A 6,019-nucleotide genomic window follows, 5' to 3' on the forward strand; every position below is an offset into this window, starting at 1 on the left:
TCTGACTCTGCCCCCCTCCTCATTATTCCCTCGCCTTCTCTCCGCTGCTAGGGCAATTATGGTCATCAACTGCCCCACACCTTAGCCCTGCAGTTGGCATATTTAAGTTGATTGTACATGATCAGTCTTGTAGGTTCCTTGAAAGTTACCATGTTGGCAGCTTGAAAGTAGGGATTTCATTTATTCCTTATCATGACCCACTTTGAGGGCCTGATAGAGTGCCCTTGGCAGGGTTATCCTTTACGGTTTGTTGACTAACTCCAAAACGATTTGAAATATTGGATGAAATCTTACATTATCAAGACTCTTTCTAGTACATTCAGTACAGCTGTCATTGACGTCCTTTGTTTGCAAGGAAGCCAGTATTGTCAAACTCTAAAATCCAACAAAAAGGATATTTTAGAACAATTATAACTTCAAACTTGAAAATGTCCAGCTGGGACACAGGAGTACGTTAGATACTTCTCCTGCTACCCTCCTTTCTCCTCAACCTCATCCCACCCCACTCTCCCTAATACACAGGCCCAAGTCAAATGTTACATTACCACCTATTGGTGAAATGAGCCATTGCAGCCCAGTTCTACAAGACATTGTAAATTTCTGGGTAGCAGCGAGTGGTGTAGATCCTTTTATGGTTCATAAGTATGTTGATTATGTTTTCATGCTATTGTGTGAGATGTACCTCCCTCAAACCTTGTTATGATGTCAGCACATTATCCATCTGATGTGAAAAAAAAAATGGTGAGTGGAGATTGAAATGCTGGAAGCTGAGAAGGTAGAGTCAGGTATGGCCCAGAGAAATATATTTTGGATTAGGCAGATCCCAAGGAAATAGTGAGGGCTAATAGCAGAGGGAGTCCTAGAGTACAAAAGAAATGACTAAGCACTTTAGGGGCTGCAGAGGAAAAGTAAACAGCTATTTGGGGACACCAACTTCTGCACTGCATACTAATACTAGTGTAAATATAGCAAGGCCCAGTGTATATATAACAATGCAGATATGGTTGGCTGACCACCAGTGTAATCCTGCTTTTCCCAAATCTTTTTCCCTAAAGTTGTTGGAGCCCAATTAAAAATTCTACATTAAAGACTAAGGGAAAAAGAGGTTTCATTATAGAGCTGGGACTGATTGCATTTTCAAAAGGTGGCTGCAACAATATCCCACACACTTTTCTGCTGTGTAATCTGCCACTTCTCCATCAAGTAGAGGAGACAATTTCTCCCCTCCTTTGAATCTGAGTGAGTTCTGTGACTGTTTTGACTGATAGAATGATGTGGAAGACAGACTGTGTGACCTGAAAGGTGAGGTCACAGAAAGCCTTGCAACTTCCACCTGGCCTGTCAAGAACGCTTGCTCTTGGGATACTCCCTCTTGGAACCCAGCCACCATGCTGTAAGAAGCCCAATCTACATGCAGACACCACATATAAGGCATCGTAGTCAACAGCCACAGTTAAGTTCCCAGCCGGCAGCCAACATTAACTACCAGGCTTGTGAGTGAGCTATCTTGGACATCCAGCTTGGTTAAACCTTCAGATGACTCCAGCCCCAGCTGACACCTGACTGCAACCACATGAGAAACCAGGAATGAAAATCCACCAGCTGAGCCCAGTCAACTCATAGAACTGTGAGAGATAATAATAAGTTGTGGTACTAAGCCACTAGGATTGGGGCACCATGCAATAATAGGTAACCAAGACAGTAGCAACTTTGGTTAGACACATGAGCCATGGGATGACACATAATTAGGTATATTTTTAAAAACTTGGATTCAGCTTTAGGGCAATGTGTCCCTAACATAGAGAGGCACTATTTCAGTTCACATCTGCTGCCTCTGATCAAAACACTCTCTTGCACTTCCAGAGAGAGAGAGAGAGAGAGAGGAAATGTGTGTATTTACTGACAGGTGTCCCTTTGTGTCCCCATCTGTGTGACTGTGGAGCTCAGTGTCTCTCACACATTCTAGTATGATACTTGGTGCCATATTTGCAGGTCCTGAGGTAAGAACCCATGCTGTTGTCTTCAGAGAGTTTCATGGGTTGGACTGTGCCATATATGGGCAAAAATCCACCCACACGTTTTCTTTTAATCACCTTTATGGATGTATAATTTACATATATACTTTTTTCTTATTACTTTTTATTTATGTAACTTATTCATTTTTTGAGACAGGGTCTCACTCTCTTGCCCAGGCTGGAGTGCAGTGGAGTGATCATGGCTCACTGCAGCCTTGACCTCCTGGGCTTAAGCAATCCTCCTACTTCAGCCACCTGAGTAGCTGGGACCACAGGCACACGCCACCACTCCTGGCTAATTTAAAAAGTTTTTTTTTTTGTAGAGACAGGATCTCACTATGTTGTCAAGGCTGGTCTCAAACTCCTGGGCTCAAGCGATCCTAGTGCCTCAGCCTTCCAAAGTTCCAGGATTACAAGCATGAGCCACCATGCCTGGCATCTTTTGTGGATGTATAATTTACATATGTACAATAATATGTACCTATTTTAAGTATACAGTTTGATGAGCTTTGACGAATGTAGCCCACGAAACCACCACCATAATCAAAGTATAGAACTTTTTTTTTTTTTTTTTTGAGACGAAGTCTCTCTCTTGTCACCCAGGCTGGAGTGCAATGGCATGATCCCGGCTCACTGAAACTTCCTCCTCCCAGGTTCAAGCAATTCTCCTGCCTCAGCCTCCTGAGTAGCTGGGATTACAGGCGCCTGCCACCACGCCCAGCTAATTTTTGTATTTTTAATAGAGACGGGGTTTCACCATGTTGGCCAGGCTGGTCTCGAGCTCCTGACCTCAGGCGATCCCCCCTCCTCAGCCTCCCAAAGTGCTGGGATTACAGGCATGAGCCACCGCGCCTGGCCTATAGAACATTTTAATCACCCCAGAGACGTGCCCCCTGTGCAGCCAGTTCCCTCCTCTCACCCCCCAGCCCCTGGCAAGCATTGATTTGCTTTGCCACTATCAATCAATTTTTGTCTTTTCTGCTATTTCATATGAATGGAATCATATAGGATAGATTTTTATGTGACTACACACTATTTTAGCATAATATTTTTGAAGTTCATCCATGTTGTTGTGTATATCTGTAGTTAATTTCTTTTTCTCACTGAATTGTACACCACTGTATGATATGTCACAATTTGTCTATTCATTCTCCCGTTGCTGGACATTTGGATTGTTTATTGTTTGGGGCTATTATGAATAAAACTGCTATGGATGTTTATGTACAAGATTTTGTGGACATACGTTTTTATTTCTTTTCGGTAAATATCTAAGAGTGCTATTACTGGGTATATTAGTCCATTTTCATACTGCTATAAAGAACTTCCTGAGACTGGGTAATTTATAAAGGAAAGAGGTTTAATTGACTCACAGTTCAGTACGGCTGGGGAGACCTCAGGAAACTTATAATCACGGCAGAAGGTGAAGGGGAAGCAAGGCATCTTCTTCGCAAGGTAGGAAGGAGAAGTGCCAACTGAAGGGGGAAGATCCCCTTATAAAACCATCAGGTCTCTTGAGAACTTACTCACTATCATGAGAACAGCATGGGGGAAACTGCCCCCATGATTCAATTACTCTGCCTGGTCTCTCCCTTGACATGTGGGGATTATGGGGATAATGGGGATTACAATTCATGATGAGATTTGGGTGGGGACATAAAGCTTAACTATATCACTGGGTTATATGATAAGTGTATATTTAACTTCATAAGAAACTGACAAATTTTTTACATACCCGCAAAGTATGAGAGTTCCAGTTACTCCATATTTTTATCAACACTTGACATTATCAGTCTTTTTACTTGTGGCATCCTTGGTGAGTCTAATGGCACCTCATTTGCCCATAGGTTTTTAACTGCCTACCCAACTAGGATGTCAGCAGGGATTTTTTTCACTGTTACATCCCCAGCCCCTGGAATAGCATGTAATAAATATTTTTGGAATGAATGGGTTCATGTCTCTGAGCTTCTGTGTTTTTCTGAAATATTGATTTCTCTAAGGGGTATTGTGCACAGAGGATTTATGTACTTATAATTGTGAGAGATACTGTCAAATTGCTTGCTTTTTAAAAAATGCTGAACCAACTTACTCTCCCACCAACACTGGTTATTGTAAATTGTTTACATTTTTCTGCCAATCAAACAAGTTAAAAATAGTATTTCATTGTGGTTTTAATTTTGCATTCTCCTTATCATTGGGCAAAATCAAGCATCTTTTTGTATGTCTATGGGTCTTTTATACTTCTTCATCTGTGATTTGTGTTCCTATATTTTGCTTATTTCTTATTAGACTATTTTTCTAATTAATTTATAGAAACTCTATGCTTATTGGTGATAATAACATTTTGTCTGTGATGTATGTTGCAAACATTTTGTAGAGTGACAAGCAGAATGGTCCAGTGATGACTCCAGAACCTTTCTCATGTTGCCTGCTTGAGATGAGAGCCCCTCCTTCCGCCTAGTTGAAGTGGCTGTGACAAACCCAAATTGTTCTGGACTGAGGGCTCTCCTTTTTCCAGCATGTTTGCTCCCATATTCTGACTGTTTATTCCCTGTATGCAAAGCCACTCCAAGCTTATACAATTAAAAGATGGTGAACCAGGGTGGGGAGGCATGGGCCACTTCCCTGGATCACAATGGGCTGTGCTTCATGCTGCCGAGTGTTTACTTGAAAACTTCCCCAATAAAACCTGCTCCTTATACATGGTGGTATTTACCTTTATCTTCTCCAGGCAGTTTCTTCCAGTCTGTCATTTATTGTAGACATTGTTTATGCTTCTTTTTTCATACACAAGGTTTTACTTTTTTTTTTTTTTTTTTTTTTTTTAAAGATAAGGTCTCACTGTGTTGCTCAGGTTGGCTTCAAACTCCTGGGCTCAAGCAATTCTCCTGCCTCAGCCTCCCAAGTAGCTGGGATTACAGGCACATGCCACCACACCCAGCTTAAGGTTTTGCTTTTATATAGTTAAATCTGTCAGTCTTTTCCATGACTTCTGGATTTCATGGCTTGCCTAGGAAGGCTTTTCTCACCCCAATAGTGTAAAAAATTATTTTGTATTTTTCTCTAGTACTTTTGGAGGTTTCTAATGTTTGGCTCTTTCATCTGTCTGGAATACACTATTGGATGTAGGGATGCCAACCTTCCAGGGATCAACAACAATGTTTCTGTCCTTGGAGCTGATTGTAATGTTACTGTACTGCACTTGTTGTTTATTGCTGTATGACATATTATATCAAAATTTAATGGCTTAAAACAAAACAAACATTTATTACCTCACAGTTTCTGTGGGTTAAGAATTCAGGAGCAATTTAACTGGGTGGTACTAGTTCAGGGTCTCTCATGATATTACAGTCAGGATGTTGGCTGGGGCTGCTATCATCTGAAGGCTTGACTGTGGCCAAAGGATTCACCTCCAAGATGGTTCACTTCCACAGCTCTTTGCAGGAGGCCTCAGTTCCTTACCACATGGGCCTCTCCCTGGGGCTACTTGAGCATCCCCACAATATGGCAGCTGGCTTCTCCCAGATAGGTTGATCCATGAGAGAACAGGGCCAAAGCCAAAAAGTCTTTGAAAATTCAGCCTCAGAAGTCGTACTCACAACAACATCCTATTGGTCAGGGAAGGAATACACAAAGGCATGAATAACAGGAGGTGGGGATCAGTGGCCATCCTGGAGATGGGCTATCACATGCCATCACATGCATTGTCAAGCCAACATTCTTAACTCTGTGATTCTTAGCTGTGGGTCCAAAGTACACTCAAGAACGTGAAGAGCTATCAGATAACTACTCTAAATGTCTGAAGAGGAAATTGAAAATTCTGGCTATGAACATATGGGCCCCAAAGACTCTTAATTTTGCTGTTTTTGATCCAAGGGGAGAGACATATTTTTCCAAGTGAATCAATCTGAGTGACAGATGGGGCCAAGGCTTGATCCCAGCATTTCTGATACAAATTCTATGATCTCCTCCGTTCTCCTGCAAGCACTCATTGGTCCTTGCTAATT

At 41.8% G+C, this 6,019-nt stretch overlaps 1 non-coding gene across 1 annotated transcript; it reads left to right on the forward strand.

The window, feature by feature from the left end:
• Nucleotides 1–623: 623 nt before the first annotated feature.
• On the forward strand, nt 624–727 carry LOC129025579 (small nucleolar RNA U13). The gene has a single exon (XR_008497324.1). It is a non-coding gene; the product is annotated as a small nucleolar RNA U13 (small nucleolar RNA).
• The last annotated feature ends 5,292 nt before the right edge of the window (nt 728–6,019 follow it).

Source organism: Pongo pygmaeus, chromosome X (assembly GCF_028885625.2).
Source record: "Pongo pygmaeus isolate AG05252 chromosome X, NHGRI_mPonPyg2-v2.0_pri, whole genome shotgun sequence".
Lineage (NCBI taxonomy): Eukaryota > Metazoa > Chordata > Mammalia > Primates > Hominidae > Pongo > Pongo pygmaeus.